Here is a 17618-nt window from a genome sequence, read left to right on the forward strand (position 1 = left end):
ATTCCCTTCTCCAGGGGCTCTTCCCCACTGAGGTATCAAACCAGGGCATCCTGAATTACAGGCAGATTCTTTCCTGCCTGAGTCACCAGGGCAGCCCCATAGCCATTTGCTATTACTATTATAAATAAAATTCAATACATTTGAAATGTTTTCAAATACATTTGCTATCGGCATTTAGACAATTTTTGTAAATTTGTTTTTAACCAGCCAGCAATCAAACTTCCTTAGCCGTCCAAGTGATGTTTATTTTAGTAGCTTGGATTTCTGAATAGACTGCTCAAAAGATGTTGTGATATTTTGTCTCTTCTCGTACCAGGACATCTTACTCCTCGTGATTTAATTATTACTTAGAATGTGAATATTAATATCAAAAAATTGTGGTGGCAGGAACCATGGTCTTCTGTTTCAGATTTTCACAAAACCCTGCGATCATTACTGTGACTGCTCATGTTGCCTGGAAGCTTTGATAAGAATTCTTTTTCTTGCTAAAAAAATTCTTCCTAGTTTAGGAACTGAATGAATCTTTGTTAAGAGCCATACATGTCAAATTTATGAAATGTCCCTTCAGTTTCTGTTGACATCATCAGACAGAGCTTTTTCATTAACTCCAAAACCATCTGATGGTCCAGAGCACATCGAAATAGTTTCTAACATCAAAGTAAAAGTGAAAGTCGCTCAGTCATATCCGAATTCTTTTCTCCAGGCCAGAATACTGGAGTGGGTAGCCTTTCCCTTCTCCAGGGGATCTTCCCAACCCAGTGATCGAACCCAGGTCTTCCACATCACAGGTGGATTCTTTACCAGCTGAGCCACAAGGGAAGTCCCTCCTAACATCAAAGTGCCCTTGTATTCACTGAAAATTCTCTCCAGTGCATTCCAATGACTCATAATAGGATCTACCAAGTTTCCTAGTACTGGGCTCGGGATATTTGTTGATGCTTTTAACTGCCCTTGGTCTTTAGGCTTTTATGTTTGTATTTGTCAAGTTTTCTGTCTTTAGGTTTTATGATAGTGAGAATACATATACATCATAATGTAAAAATTGATAGGACTAAACATATCCCAATGAAAAGTGCCTATATTACTCATGTGAAAAAAGCAATTTTATTTATTAAATGCTGTGTACAAATGCGGGCTTTCCAAATGACACCAGTGTAAAGAACCCACTTGCCAATGCAGGAGACAGAAGAGGCACAGACTCCATCCCTGGGGCAGGAAGAGGAGGGCACGGCAGCCCACTCCAGCCTTCCTGCCTCGAGAATCCCATGGACAGAGGAACCTGGCAGGCTACAGTCCACCGGGTCTCAAAGAGCCAGACACGACTGCAGTGACTTGGCATGCAGGCACACGCGCATACAGAAGCTTACCAAACAAGACTTCACAGGTGCTTTTCTGATTATCAACATCCTGCTGGATGACAACCGGTAATAAAGTCATTGTACCAAATACACACATGCATACCCATGTAGGTAGATGTGCAGTTAGGACTTCATGCATTTCTTATTTCATCAAGTCCTTATTAAGTGGTTACAATGAGCCAAACACTGTTCAAACGTTGTGCTGGCAATTAAAGATTGAGAAAAGTTAAGGTAAGTTCTTCATTTACGGGCAAGCGTTCACTCCGTTAACGTGGAGACAAAATACCAAAGCTAAACTGAAATGAAGTATCAGGTGACATAATCAGTTCCTTCAAGGGAGAGTCATTGGAGATCTACTCTGGGCAGGCACAGAGCTTTGTGCTGAAAACTATGCCTGTGGGTATATCTGTGTGCCTAGTTCAAATTTACATTTTGAAAACAATAGACAAGTGACCGGAACTAATGGAATATCATTGTCATTTGAAATGGGATAGTCAAAATAATCATATAGAATATGAGGGCAGCATGAATAGAAAATGAAATGCTATTAACTGTCCACTGGACTCCCCGGGCCTGTGGGGGGCTGGACAGAGGAGGGTGTGCTGCAAGGATGCGGCCGCACGAGGCCCTGAGGATGCTCACCACCCTGTTGCTCACCGGGAATGCACCTCATTTAGTGACCAGTCCTACTGGCCAGGCCTCCTGGGTGGCTCAGAGGTAAAGACTCTGCCCATAATGCAGGAGACATGGATTCGATCCCTGGGTCAGGAAGATCCACTGGAGGAGGGCATGGCAACCCACTGCAGTATTCTTGCCTGGAGAATCCCGTGCACAGAGGAGCCTGGTGGGCTACAGTCCATACACAGAGTCTCAAAAAGTTGGACATGACTGAAATGATTTAACATGCAAGCATGCATGTCCTACTGGTCAGCTTCTCAGAACACAAAGGAGCCTTCAGGCTGTGCTGAATTTACACCATTCACATGTTGTAAAGGACCCTCTTAGCCTGCAGAGTATTGCAGCCATTCACAGTCACAGTATCATTCTTCAGAGAACTCTGTAGAATTTCGTAACCGTCCGTCTGCCGATTCACCAAGGCCAGCCCGTGGAGGGAAGGTCACCGCGGCCACCCCACAAATGTTGACCAAGGAGGGGAAAAGTGGCATCAGCACCCGCTCACCCCTCCCCAGGGGCGACGCTGATCCTGGATCAACCAACAGCTGCTTCTTGCTAAGGAGCCCTAAGTGTAAAGAACTCCAACTTCAGATGCCACTGGAGACTTGGCTGAGTGCCCACAGCCACCACGAGGGGAAGCCAGGCCCGTGAGGAAGGAAGGTTCTGGAAATGGAGTCTGCTGCCTATCGTAACCTGATCATCGCCTGTGCCACAGGACATCTTGACGCTAGAGAAGAATTAACCCTACACAGAGGTAAATGCCCTTCCTTTAAATAACTAGGAGTGATTTTTTTTTAAAGGCAGGAGGAGAAGGGGACGACAGAGGATGAGGTGCTTGGATGGCATCACTGGTTCGATGGACATGAACCTGAGCAAGATCCAGGAGTTGGTGATGGACAGGGAGGCCTGGCGTGTTACAGTCTATGAGGTTGCAAAGAGTCAGACACGACTGAGCGACTGAACTGAACTGAATAGACAGAGTTAGAAGCTCTGTGGCGTGAAGTATGTTGAAGAACTCTTGCTGTCATCAAGTCTGATTTTTAAAATGTCCTTAACCGAAAACAGAACTCAGATAATCCAAAGGAAAGAGTAAGTGGGCTATGACTTCAGCTCAAGGAGAGTTTTCTGTGGTGAGCACCCAGCCTGGCTGCTTGAGAAGTTCTGGTAAGAATTAAAATCTCTGTGGTCTAAAGAGTCTGATTCTTGGTTCCCCACGCAGGTCTCACTGGACATTGACTGTGCCTAAGCCCTGTGCAGGCAGCACTGGACATCCCACTGCTGACCAGGGATAGCGACGAACAAATAATTCCCAGGAGCTGAACAGAGGCAGGCCCCTGGGCCGGGTGGGCAGACTTGCTTTAACCAGCGTGGACAGGAGAGGGCTCACTGTGCAAGTGACAGAAGGCTGAGCCCTGGAGCAGGGCATGACCTTCCGCAGAAAGACTCGGGCAAGCCCAAAAAAGAATGGAGGCACGCTGGGCGGGCTGAAAGGTTTGTTCTTTTTTTTCCATAAAATGGATCTGGAAGCACTTAGTTGTCTTCAACTTCATTCAAAACAGTTTTGTTAGATTGTCTTGTGACATCTGTCATATCAGTGTGCATTAAAAAAGGAGAAAGTTACCAAAATCTGTGAATTTTTCTGTAGCTATTTCAACACTGAAAATGGAAGGAAAAAGTCATTTTCAGTGTATTATGATTTATTATATTCAGGCAGCTTAAAACACACCTGAAACACACAAAAGAAGCAGTGTGTGGAAAAGGTGTGGCTGATTGAATGTGTCAGAAGCGGTTTGTGTGTTTCGTGTGGTTTGTGAAGTTCCATGAGGCGTCTTTCTTGCTGGACGACGCACCATGGTCAGGTAGACCAGTTGAAGCTGATAGCGATCAAATGGAGACATTAATTGAGAACAATCAATGTTTATCTATATGGAGAGACAGATGTACATGTATACACATGTATAACTGCTTCACTTTACTGCATCCCCAGGTGTCTGAGAACCCGCGGCTCCGAGTGGGCCGGGGGCTGACCAAGCTCAGCTGCTCCCGGGATCCCACAGCCTTGGTTCATGTCTCCCCATGACTGCTGGGTTGAGCATCCACAGGTGGAAGGGGGGCTGATGGTTCTTTGAGGGGAAGTGTTTCCAGGAACAAGAGCTCCGTGTGTGCACATGTTCAGAGCATCCCCGGGCCCCTCTCTGTACCTCCATCTCCAAGACAGGGCGCCCAGGCCAGGGTTTCCTGACCAACCTGCAGACAGAAAACATTACCTGTGACGGGGCGAAGCCCACATAGCAGGCCTGTGTCCTGGGGACTTGTAAAGACTCTGAAATGTGATGATGATGGAAAGAAATGTCTCCTCTACCTGGGAAGCTGAGTACAGATGATTCAGCCTGATGAATCTATTTAGATCAAAAAATCATCATAGGAGTTTGGAAACTTAGTATGAAATCACTGTTTAATTCTTCAGTTTTGATCACAGTGGGGGAAAAAAAAAAACTGTGTATTTTAAATTCCAAGGAATAAAGGGCCTGCATCTGCTGAGCAAACAGCAAATATTTTGACAATCACTTAATTCAGTGATCTTGTCAACCGTGTTGTGAAATCCAATTTCAAGTAAGAATCTCCACCACTGCACAGGGTTTTGTTCCGAACTGTCTGACCTCTGTTTTTAATTTCATGTGTATTACAAGGGATTTCAAGAAGATTGGTAAAAGCAGATTTTCTAGTAAGAAAAGAGAAAGTGACAGGACTTATTAGAGGATCTTGACTATACACTGCTTGAAGATTAGTTACTAAATGCTTCGGGATTGGTGGAAAGTTTGGTTGGAGTGAACCACAGATCTGAGAAGCCACTGAGGCTCCAGCATCACTGGGACCCGGGCTGGAGTACAAGGGGCTGGGTAGACCCAGCAACCGCAGAATATCACGTTTCCACGTCGGTCAGCGAGATGAGAAGAGACTCAGCCAACCAGCGCCTCTCCCGAGAACATAACTGCAAAGAGGGTGACGGGGAGTCTGCTTCTGCAGGTCTAAGGTTTCTCTGTTAATGTGTTAATGTATATATTTTAAGTCTACCTCTTACACAAGGTAATGTCACCTACACCTAGGAACTGGGCCAAATGCGATGGGTTAGATCACTAGCTGCTGTGGTTTAGCTGTTGTTATTGCCTTTTTATTCTCTTGTTTTAAAGGAGAAGACATTCTGACAGTGTGGGAACTGCCACTGCTGCTGAGCTGGAGTTGGGTCCGCTCGCCCACCCACAGTAAAGCCAGTCCCCCGCCCAGGGTTGTGGTGGAGGAAGTGCAGAGTCGTTGCAGACCCCAGGCAAGGAGTCCAGGCAGCTCGTGCCCAGAAGACCTGAACTCCCTGAAGCCTTCAGGGGAACGGCTTGTAGGGAGAGAATGAGGGAGGGGGTCTTTGAGGGTGTGGCCAGCTCATAGACCCTCCACTGATTGGCTGGTGGTGAGGTCATTGGGAGTAACCATCATCAACTTTCTGGTTCCAGCTGTTCTGGGGTCTACTGTTGGTGGGCAGCAAGTCAACTTCTCCCACTTGGTGGGGGCTTCCGTATCTGAAAAGCAGCTCACAGGACATGGCTCAGAGTATTATCTATAATACCATATGATAATAGTATACTATAATACTATAGCCCTTGAAGGAGATGCAAAGGCCCTTGACTGGTTAAATGGCTAAACTCATTATTTTGTCTTGCTGGACTGTTTAGAAACAAACTTCCTTTGTTTCTGCATTTTCTCACTTCTCTGATTAAACTTGCTCTTTCAGGGAAGGCCTAGGGGGCTGAAGTTTCTCTCTAAACAAGAGGCAGGCAGAGGACGTCGGGGGGAGGTCTGTCCTGGGAAGGCCCCGACAGGATGCACTTGTTTCTCCATCACAGAGCAGCCTCTGTGCACACATCCGCCTGGGTGTCTGGCTGCAGCGTGCCAGGGAGAGAGGCTCAGATGATCTTTGAGGCCGCAGAGGCTGAGAAGCCCTGATGCCAGGTGCCCACCCATCAGGCTGGCCTCTCCCCACCTGTCCGCATGGTCCTCACCTTGGCAAAGTGCACGTGGCTGGAGGAAAGAGGCTGTGGCTCCACAGGGCGGGGCCTGCCCCCCGGAAGGTGAAGGTCCGTCAAGGCCCTGGGCTCCTCTGAAGCCTTCTCATGGGGGCCACAGACAGCCTCACACTCATCCAGCAGAAGGTTCCAGCAGCCTTGGGCCTGGGGCTCGAGCCCAGGAGCCACTGATTCTGAACTCAAGCCCTGCACCTTTGGAGGCTGCCAAGCACCTGTGTCTTAATCAACAATAACAAAAATGGAAGTCATGGGTTTCTTCCAGAAATTTCTTTTCTTGAGAAGGCAAGGTGTCTGCTAGTGAGGGAACAGTGCTAAAACCTTTGTTTCTAAACATAAAAAATCAAAGCAGGGGGCTCAGAGGCAGCTCCTGTGGAGGCGAAGACCCCACCCCGTGCCTGCCCGGCTCCATCACAGGAGGCTGATGAATAGGGGCTTATGAATAAAAGAAGGAGCCGGCTTCCCAGGCGTGCGAGGGGAATGCCGACAGTCTCCAGGTTCTCAGCAGCCTTTAAAGCAAAGCCACAGTCCTTAATGACTGTAATGATTTTTTCCTCCTCTGTCATGTACCATCCTTTTAGCTTTAGGAACTATCAGGGCATACTTGTTAGGGAGGGACGTCTTTGAAACCCATCCAGCTCTGCTCCACATCTGAGCCATTTATAATGGAAGACTGATTAATGTTTGAGGCAGACCCAGTAAAAAAGAACTCGGGCTGAAATGCCTACCCAACTTTCAATTTTTAACCTGCACGTCTGGCTGAGTATGCTAATTCTGAATACGTGATGAGGATGAGGAGACAGCTCTGGGGGGTAGGGGACGCAGACGTGATCCATCAGACGACACCCTCGCATCACGTGGGGGCCCCGGGAATGCCTGTCATCTGAGGCTCCCTTCTAACTACTTGATTTATTTCCATTGTGAAGAGCAATTTCGCAGAACACTAAAATTGCCATCATTTTTAAGTTGTGGCATTACAGCTATCTCCATCAAAAAACCATTGTAAGTATTATAACACTTATGCTATAAGTGATATAAATTTGGAAACTTCTCAAAGGAAGAATGACCGGGAATTGGGAGAACTGGTGGATTCAGGGAAACAGAGAAAACCCAGAGCACCCCATCACCCATCTCTACCCCAGCCCCTCACATCCTGGCTCTAGCGCCGTCTCAGCCCTCCCCGCGTGGAAAATAAGAAAGAAGAAAATGATCAGAACCACCAGCTGAGCAGCCCAGCCTCTCCTGGACCTGCCAAAGCTGGTCACCCACAGAAGGCCTCCCGGGCCTCGCGCCCTGCTGGCTGCAGCTGCTCCCGGCCTGCCCGTCGCCCGCTGAGACCCACTGCCTCCAGGGCCCGTGAGCCTGCAGTGGACTCTGGGTGTGTCAAGAGCTCCATGGTGAAGAACCCGTATTCAGACCTGAGTTTCCCGTCTCGGGTCTGTGAGCAGACCATCCCTGTGCCTCCCAAGCCTGCTTCCCAGGAGGACAAACAGTCCCGATTCTGCTCACAGCCCTCCGTGGTCCCTTGTCCTTCAGAGATGCCAGGTTGGGGGGACTTCAGAGCCACGTGGGTTGGAGCCCCTCTGTGGGGCTGGGGCCCCGCTCCCCAGGCAGCCCTTCCTCTCCAGTGAAGCCTGTGGGCAGAGCCTCCCTGCCTGCTAATGAGCAGGGCTCCCTCTGAATCCACCCCCAGGAATGTATTTGGGTCTTGCTTCACAGGAAGGTGGGGGCCCGCCCGGATGTCGGGGCGGGGGGGTGTGTTGACACACAGCCTGAACCACCTGCCCTTCCTGTCTTCCCCAGGGGCCCGTCCCCTAGACCCACAGTGCCCAGCCCGGCTACTAGCACCAGTCACGGGTGGCGGCTGGGCTCGCTGTCCACGCTTGGACACACGGTCTCCGCAGGGCATCGTCTGCAGGACATGAGGACCCTGGCTGCTGCTGCAGGGGTTTCTGGCCGCTGCTCTCCAAGCTGAAGGGAGAAGCAGAGGTCGGGGGCAGGGCCGAGATGCAGACACCCCACCGCGTGCCCTGGGCACGGCCTGCTCCCCTTCCTCCCTACAGCCCTCTCCCCTCCGGCTCCCTGCAGCCCCCTCCTTCCCTCCTGTCCTCCTTCGGCTCCTTCTCACTTCTCTCTGTCTCTTTCTCTTTTACTTGTCCTGATGCCTCTATTTACCCACGGAGTCAATCAGCCTCCTATTCTTTCTTTCATTCATTCATTCTTCTACCCGTTTATTACTCATCGAAGTACTCAGCCGCCTCTGTAATATTAACCAGTCCGTGACCGAGCAAGCCACTGGGAACGCCCGCTGGGCTCAGGGCCTGGTGGCCCCCCCAGTGAACCCACGCTGGACCACCACTGGGGCCACGTTGCACCCCCCAGACCCCCGACTCACCCGCTCCTGTGAGCAGGTTCTGGACCCACCTGTCCTTAAGTGTTTGGAACGGAGATTCCTACATGAACCCCTTTCCCAGCAAGGTGGGGGACTCTCCTGCCTCTAGCTGGGATCTGCTGGGGTTGATGCCTTTGCAGCCTGAGCTCCCAAACCCCCCACCCCAGGCCTGGGCTCTGCCCCCCAACACCTCCTGCTTCCCTCCAGCCCCCCCACCAGGCCAGGGTGCAGCCCAGCCCTTCACCTGCCTCCAGATACTTCTTACAGCAGCTTCCTCGGCAAGGAAGCTTCCTCTTCCTTGGCGTGGGGCACAGGGAAGACCAGCTTGCCGGGGAGGGCATAGACCGTCCTGGTGGGGGAACCCTGGCCCAACTGCCCTTCACTCAGCCCCCACGGGCCCTTGTGAGAACTGAAACAGGACCGGTGAACTTGCTCCCCAGGCCTGGCACTTACACTTGTACTTCACTGCAAATTCACATGAAGGACACTGCAACTACTTCATGCTCTAAATTAGGGTTTTACTAAGTATTTATAAAAAGCTCACAATGGCAAGGCCCCACAGCCCAGCCCCTTTTTTGGTTAATCTCAAAATGCACATTTCTTTGCTGGTGGACACAAGTCACCAGCCAGCATGTGTTGAGTCTAGGCGGCTTCCTTCTCGGGACGTCTCAGGCCTGGGTGAGGAAGCGGGAGGACACTCCCTGCCCGAGCCCGCATGGGGACTGGGTCTGGATACAGCAGGATCACGCCGTCCACCACCTGGCTGTGGAGTCCGGTGCAGTGGTCGGCGGGACCCAGCTCCCTAGAATCATCACTGGGGTGAACTCGGGCACTCCTGCCATCTACCTGCAACTGCCTCCTCTCTTTATAAGCCTTAACCCCAAATTACAAAGTAAAACAGCAAACATTTACAAAACTGGAAACATTTAGTCTAAGGGGAAGACCCAGATGTTCACCTCTGTCCCATAGCTGTTTGATCACAGTGTCATCAGAGCAAGCCATGAACCACCAACCACCATCCTCCCAAAGGGCCAAGACCCCTCCATCCCTTTGGAATCATATCTTATTTATAAAAGTAGCAGGCAAGCAGCCCCATATTTTATGCTGTTATATAAGACACAAGCAAAGCTCTCGTCTTTTATGATCTGAGCTATTGAAGTTACCAACAGTGTTTTCTCTAGGACCTTAAAAATATGTTGCAACTCTCTTGATCTATGACTTCACCAGAGTGAAATGCTAACAAGATATTTTTAATCAAAAGTCAGCTTAAAAACACAATAAATTTCAAAATGGAAAAATTACAGTTACTGTAGAATTGCTTTCAGAGAATGCTGTGGACACAAACCACGTGTGAGTTACGCGTAAACGTGCACGTTGCTTCACCCTGAAAATTCAGCCTTTAAAAGCAGAGCTTTGCAGAGCTCCATGGTCAGGGGTATAGTGGCTCTAGAGGCTGGGGCCACGTGCCCCCAGACCCAGAGGAGGGTCTCAGAGGAGCCCCTCCAAGTCAGCTGCGCATCCACATGAGAGATGCTGGTGGCCAGAGCAGGATTTCCGACTCCTGGTGCGGAGTTTGCACGTGGGCGTCTGAGGAGCACCCGTCTCTTCTGAGACACAACCACGCCTCATGGCTGACGTTCCTGTTTGCGGGGTGAGGAAGGGCCCAGGGCAGGCCCTGGGCTGGATCATCGCTCAGCAACCTTACTCACTCAGTCCAAAGCCCAGCCTCAGACGAAACGAGCTACTGCTTCCGGGCATGGCCGGCTTCCTGGCGTGTGGCGCACACAGGGAACGAGCTTCGTGCACCAAGAGCCCGCCACTGGCCTCAGGCTCTGTCACCGCCGTCCTGAAAGTCCTAAAAGCTTTTGAACAGGGGACCTCACATTATCGTTTTGCAGTGGGCCCTTGGGTTACGCAGCTGGCTGCTCCCCTCACTGGGCCCAACCGTAAGCCCTGCCCCAGGCTTCTGCTGTCTCTGCAATCTGGTTCTTATGTCAGAAATACTCTTGCATAGCCCAGCATCACCTTGTCAACCAAAGGGTCATCGGTCATGGGCACTTTCTAGTTCCTCTGTCCTGGACACGCCCCTTAGAGGGTCACATAAAGGCACCTGGTCTTGAGGAAAGGAGTTGGGTCACCCTTGCTGACCCAGAGGGATGGAGGGGAGGGGGACGGGGGAAGGAAGGGGGAGGGGAGGGAGGGGAGGCGGGGGAGCACCGAGGACAGGGGAGGGGGAGGCCCTCTGTCCCCTCACTGTCCGTCTCCTTCTGACGCCTGCCCTAAGCTGCACTCACCAGGAGGCCTCCCGAATCCTCCTCGGGGCGTGGAGAGCGGTGCGGACCCCCATGTGACAGGTGGGAGGGGGAGGCAGAGAGGGCCCCAGGAGACGACGCCCAGGCTTCTGACTTGTAGCCAGGTGAGCAGCGAGGGAGGGGGAAGCAGAGGGAGGGGCTGGATCTCCAGGAGGCGAAAGGCGGGCTGGGTTTTGCCCCTGCTGGGATCAGCCTCATGCTGGCCTCCAGGCAGAGTCACCAGGCCAACTGGAAGACTCTCCCAAGAAGATAGGAGAGCCTAGAAGATTTCCTTTTAGAGTTGTAATATGAAAAAAGGAAAGAATGATGCTTGAAGGAATAAGCTTGAGTCACGAGGAAAGAGCTCTAACTCTGCAAAGTGCACCTGCGTGGACTAGTTCACTCTTTAGCTCAGGGCAGTCATTCAGGTAGTGCTCCATGAGGGCTGAACACGTGCCTGGCCCTGAGCGCACTGCTGGGGATACGAAGGGGCCCCCGTGGTTGGGGGGCAGGACAGAGAGCCGTGAAGACCCCTGGTCTGCAGGACTGCCCTGGCTGCAGCAGAGCCTGGAGGCTGGCTGGAGAGCGGGGGGAGTAGAAATACACCCCGACCCGTGAGCTGCCTGGGCCTGCACAGACGGTTCCCCTGTTGCTTATAGAGACTGAAAGCAGAAATGGGAAACAAAATGTAAAATCGTTAAAACTTGCATTTTTAACTATAAATCCCTTCTCGCACATTTAGCCATATTTTATATTTTCAGGTTAAAATTTATTGATTCCCTGGTTTCCTGTATTCATGCATGAGGGTACGTGCCTGTGAGTGCGAGAGATATATTGATTTATGATACATCTCCCCCCTCACTGGACACACTGGCAGTCTGGAGTGATGGTGGAAAGGGGTCCAGGCCTGTCTTCGGGAACTAGGATTTGAAAGCATCTCAGGATGGGCCTGGCCCCTCTTTCTGAGAGTCTGCAGTGGGTGCCATAGAGCATGGTGTTCACAAGGTCAGCTTCTCCTTGTGGGCTAGAAAGGCAGGTTAGGGATGTACATTATGGATACGAGCTTGGGATGTGGACTAGGGGTATAGGTTACAGATGCAGGTTTGGGCTCAGAATGTGGGCTGGAGACATAGTCTAGGCCTGTAGGCTGTGGATGTGGGCTAGGGATGCAGGTTACAGATGCTGAGACATACAACAAGCGGACCTCACATCAGAAAATGTCTTATTCTTCTGCAAGAGAAACCTCTATTGCAGTTTCTCTGTCCTGAAAGTGATCATTGAATTCTTTACCTTTTAGAAATAGCTACAGTTGAGTCAAGTGTGTGTCCTAAGCAGCCTTGTTCCTTCCAACCACATTCCACCTGCTTTGCAATTTTTCTGTGTAGTTTTTCCCAGGATCTGCCAGTGGAGGCTGTCGCTCCCATAACTAATTATCAGAGCCTGGGCCTGATCTGCAGCCGTCAGGCTCTAATTCCTCATATTAAAAACAAATGTAGCCAGCTTTATTACTTGAAGTTCAGCTTTAAATTGGTAAAAGTTTAATGGCTACAGTCGATCAGACTCAGTGCAGGAGAAAAAAAAAAAAATCATTTACAAGTTCCAGGTACAGTCTGGCGTTGTGCTAATACACTCACCTGTAGCCCCACATGAACTAATTAAACCCTTAATTATGCTTTTTTTTTAACACAAACTGGAAGATTTTAGGAAATGGATTCTGTGTAGCTTGCATTTCTGAACAAAAGTCCTTGCACTGAGACAGGCCTGGCCTGTCTGGGATGAAGCCAGCAGGGACAGTGTGTTGTCCTACCTGGCCGTCCTTCAGACCTGGAGCTAGTCCTTCATCCTTCCCCCTGTAGGGCCGGGATGGCCACAGACACTTGTCTAACTTTGCACATCCCACCATGCACTATTTAACTTCTCCTTGAAGCCAGGAAGATGAGGGCACGGGGCAGAGACCTCAGAGTCCAAATGCGCATACAATCAGCTCCGAGGGCAGCCAGGGCTCCGGGCCAGGGCGGGGTGGTCAGCAGGGCGCTGTCTTCATTGACCATGTCCTCCTCCACCTGCTTCTCCTCCCAAATCCTGCTCCCCCTGCCTCCTCCCTCCCTTTGGAAGGACCTCCCCCCGTGTAAGCTGCCAGCTCCTTTTGACGTGGTCACATCACAGTGCCTGGACACCTCTCACAGGTCTTTGGAATGGAGAGGGTGCGCGTGACTTCACATAGAGAGTGAATCAGAAGTGACCTTTGGGGAGGTGGTGGATTTGGTCTAGAGTGTGTTCAGTTCAGTTGACATCTGCATAGAGGAGTGGAAAGGTTGCGTGCACTCTGGGAGAGGAGCACTGAGAGGCATGGGTGGGCCTGGGGCCCAGAGACATAGGCCAAGCCCACCTGGCCGCAGACTCGAGGGTGGAGGGAGCCTCGAGGGAGGGACTCCAGCAGAGACAAGCCTGGGGCTCTCATGGTGTCTCAGGGTCCTCTGCACCCTGGGTGCTGGGCCAGAGCAGGAGGAGGAACTGAGGCCACCAGCCGCCGGCCGAGCTCACCACTAAGTGAGCATGAACAGCGGTGTCCTTCAACACTGATGCAGGCTTGGCCGGGGGCCACCAGGGAATTGACCAGAGAGGTCTAGGAGCCCCGTGGAACACCAGTCAGGACAGTCAGCACCACCTGTGCCAGTGAGTGATGGAGACAGGCCCTCAGGTGACCACACGGAGGGGCTGTGAGGGAGAGGGGCCCTCAGGTGACCACATGGAGGGGCTGTGAGGGGCTCACACACTCAAGTGAGTCCAGGGAGCACTGTGGAGCATGAGAGTGAGAAACCAAACCATGGCACTAGTGATATTAGGATTCAAGAATTGGTGCTGCCAGAGTGAAGTCTGGACGCCAGGTTCCAAGGGCGACATGGACAGAGCAGCAATACGGACAGGGACCTCTATCTCTCAGGACCTCTATCTCTCTGTTTCTCAGAGCTTTTAGAAGTGAGGAGGAAACGTTATCCCACAGAGGGGACGAAACAGAGCTGCCTGCATTGAAACAGAGAAGAGCCGCAGCATCCCGAGAGAGACGCAGCCACTGGGAGGAAGGGGCGAAGTCGAGATTTTCCTGGTCTCAGTTGATCTGCAGGGAGACAACCCCTGGCTGGGGGAGGCTCCTGGAGTTGCTGGACTCAGAGGAAGGAGCCTCCACAACTGGGGAGCAGGGGACACTGAAGTTTGGGGCTGAGGTGACGTGGAGAGCCTTGTGTAACAAGTCAACTAGAGTCAATGAGGAGACTGGTGGGTGAGGAGACCAGATGTCTGCTTCTTTTTGTGCGTGTTTAATTATATATAGAGTCACAGCTGTAACCAGCTGGACAAAGAGATATAGTAAAGTCGACATAGCGTCTATGTGATGAAAAGCAAGCTCTGAGAGGGGAGGAGCCCAGGAATTAACTCTTTAATCTACGGAAATTTCCAGAGTCCTCGAGGGCAGCAAGCAAATAAGCTTGCGTTTTTGAAACTTAGTTACCATACACTACTCAGCACGTATCACCAAGGAGAACAGTGCTAACACCACCATTCCGTATATTACTCCAACCTGTGAGATTTGCTGTTAACACAGGTCAGGCTCAGACACCCAGGGAAACAAATGTTCAGGGGTCGGGGGCTGGGACCAGGCTGGAACTCGGGTGGGTCCTCTGGAGCTAGAGCTGTAGCATGAGAAAGATGGTCCGGGAAACAGTATGAGATGAGGAGACAGGCCAGCCTGCTCCCCGGGGCAGGACCAGGCACATCGACAGGGTCACTCCAGGCTCTCAGGGAGCCTTCACTGGAATGACAGTCTTTACTGGCCCAGCCTCACTCTTCCCAGGGGACTCTGGGACGGCCCCCCAAGGCAGCCCCAGCACGGCAGAAATGATGGACAGGCATGCTTCTCTCCCCGTGAATCACATGTCCAGATGTATGTGGCTGGGCTGCAATGTTCTGGAAACTATTTTTAATAATTACCTGAGTGAAGTCCCAAGGACCTATTGGAAGTGATCTATTTAAATGTCAATGCCATTCATCTTTAATGAGAAAACAAAACCTTCCAGTATTATTAGTCTCTGGAATTATAGAACACATTGGTTGATATTCTGTCATTTTCAAAACCAAATAAGGAAAGACCATTAAAAACTGAATTTGCTATAATCGGCCTGGCCCGGGTCTCTGAGAACGCGTTGCTGCCATCTGTAACTGCGGCTGGTTAGTTAGCAGCAATGTCACCATCGTGATGTATAGCTCAATAAAGCCGTGCCAGCTGGCAAAACACATTTTGGGGATTCGGGCCGTGTAAGCTAGATCAAAAAATTATCAAGATAGATAGCATGATAGGAAAATAGAAGAGTCTTTGATCTGATGTTGAGAATTCAAGTGTTCTGTAATTTTTTTTCCAAGTGGTGGGGAACAAGGTGCCAGCCTGTAGGAGGCAGGGCCGCTGCCAGGCTAGAGAACCCAGCCTGGGCCTCCCTGTCCTTGGGATAGGTTCCAGGTCCCCTCTGTGTCTCCCCAAACCAGGGCCCCGATTTCCTCATCCGAAATGGGAACAGGCTCCTCCCCTGGATCACGGGCTTTGCTGCTCCATGAGGATAACTCTTGGCACAACTGGCACCTCCACCCCTGCATACTTTTTTCCTACTTTTTGACCACACCACTCAGCAGGTGGGATCCTAGTTCCCCATCCGGGGTGTGAACCCACACTCCTTGCAGTGGAAGTGCAAAGTCTTAACCACTGGACCACCAGGGAACCCCCATTCCTTGTCTTTTTGATGTCATAAATCGGTCACAAATAAGAAGTAACTGGATTCCAAATACAGATCCAAATACACCTCATGTGGTTGGCTGAGTATCACCAGATCTCTACGAAGGTTTGGACCAACAGGCAGCGAGCTAATGAACTTGATGTCACTGTGGATAATTATAGGTGTTTTTGGTGCAATGTGTTTGTATGGAGCTGGTGACTCGTTCAGAGACCGCTGAGTGTAGACAGACAGACAGACAACTGTTTCAGGATGGAGACATCCATTCAATGTTCTACAAGTGGAAGGAAGACTAATATTCCTTGTAAGTCAACATTTCTAAATTTTCTGGAATAATTTACTAGGAAAAATAAAGTGAGAGTGAAACTGCATGGAACAGCATACAGAGAAGTGTGGCTACAACAGACTATAATACAAACCAGGTGATGACAATTCACAATAAGTGTTGGAGTCACTGTGACCTTTTTGAGTGACCTCCATGTGTCAGGTACCATTTTAGCATTGGGAACACTGCCCTCAGTGGGGGAGAACAAGGGCAGAAACCACACTGCACTTTTTATATAATTTATAGATGGACATACATAGCTATTTTATATATAATTACAAATGGATAATTTAAAATATAAATTTATATAATTACAACTAATAATTATATTCAGTTCAGCTGCTCAGTCGTGTCTGACTCTTTGCAACCCCATGGACTGCAGCATGCCAAATAATTAATTATGTGGTATTACATAAAATGTATATTGTATATCCACGATTTGCTAGTGAATTTTGTTATGAGGAGAAGCTGTTTCTGGGGATGTGTTTCTCACATCCTTAATTTTGAGGCTTCCAAGCCTGGAGTCTTGTATCAAGTATGTAAGTAAGGCCCCCAAGCAAGATCAGGGTGACACACTGCACCCTTCAATTAATATGCCTACGTGCTTTTTATGGCAAATCTAATTCCTTACTTGAGGTTGGAACATGAACTTCATCTTTCCTTCCAAAATTCTGAACCGCTTGTTTTGTCAGTTGGTGAAGAGCAGGCAGCGTGTCCCATAGAAATAGCACTGAGGTTTCATCATCACCACACGAAGTGGGATCACAGGGCCTGGCTCTTTAACATACATTCACACTTTACCAAATACATTTTAAAAACCTATATTTAAGCACCAACACTGAGTGCTGAGATCTTTGAAAGTAATGTGTTAGCTAAATGCAGCATCAAGAATTCAGTTAATTATCTTAATATTTCATTTGTTAACATGGAATATGATTAGGAGGAATTATGCTCCTCATAAATCACCATTCCTAAATCCTTTGGAATTCACTAGCTTCCTAAAAAATAAGGTGAAAGTGAAAATGCATAAAACAGCATAAAGACGCGTGGATGCACAGACCATAACACATACCATGGTGGTTTGTGCATGCTGTCGTGTCCGACTCTCTGTGACCCCATGGACTCTAATCCGCCAGGCTCCTCTGTCCAAGGAATTTTCCAGGCAAGAATACTGGAGTGGGTTACCATTTCCTTCCCCAGGGGATCTTCCCAACCCAGGGATTGAACCTGTGTCTCTTGGGTCTCCTGCGTAGGCAAGCACATTCTTTATACCACTGCACCACCTGGGAGACCCTCAGTACACTGGGTGACTGATTAGAATGCCATAGGTTGGGGACCCAAATCCTGTCTGTTCCTCCCTGGGTGGAGGAAATGCCATTCTCTGTTCTGACATTGCTTTAAGGACTTAATAAAATCCAGGCCCCACCTTGGGTGGGACGGCATCCAATTCTTGTGAAGTCAGTGGCAGTGGACGAGCCGGACCCCGGAAATGGCCAGTCCTCCCCAGTTCATCTAGAGTCCTCCCCAGTTCACCCAGGACCTGAGGGGCTCCACCCCAGGCCAGAGTCCCCGACAGGCAGCCCGTGGGGGACTCAGCCTTCAGTCCTGGGAGCTCCTTCTGCAAGTATCCAAGCAGCCCCCTTCTCCCCATCCTATGGCCAGGCCAGTGGACTGCAGGAGGACATGAAGATTTTGCCAGAAACCAGCTTCTGCTTCCAGCCCTGGA

This window comes from Dama dama, chromosome 15 (assembly GCF_033118175.1).
Source record: "Dama dama isolate Ldn47 chromosome 15, ASM3311817v1, whole genome shotgun sequence".
NCBI classification, from domain to species: domain Eukaryota; kingdom Metazoa; phylum Chordata; class Mammalia; order Artiodactyla; family Cervidae; genus Dama; species Dama dama.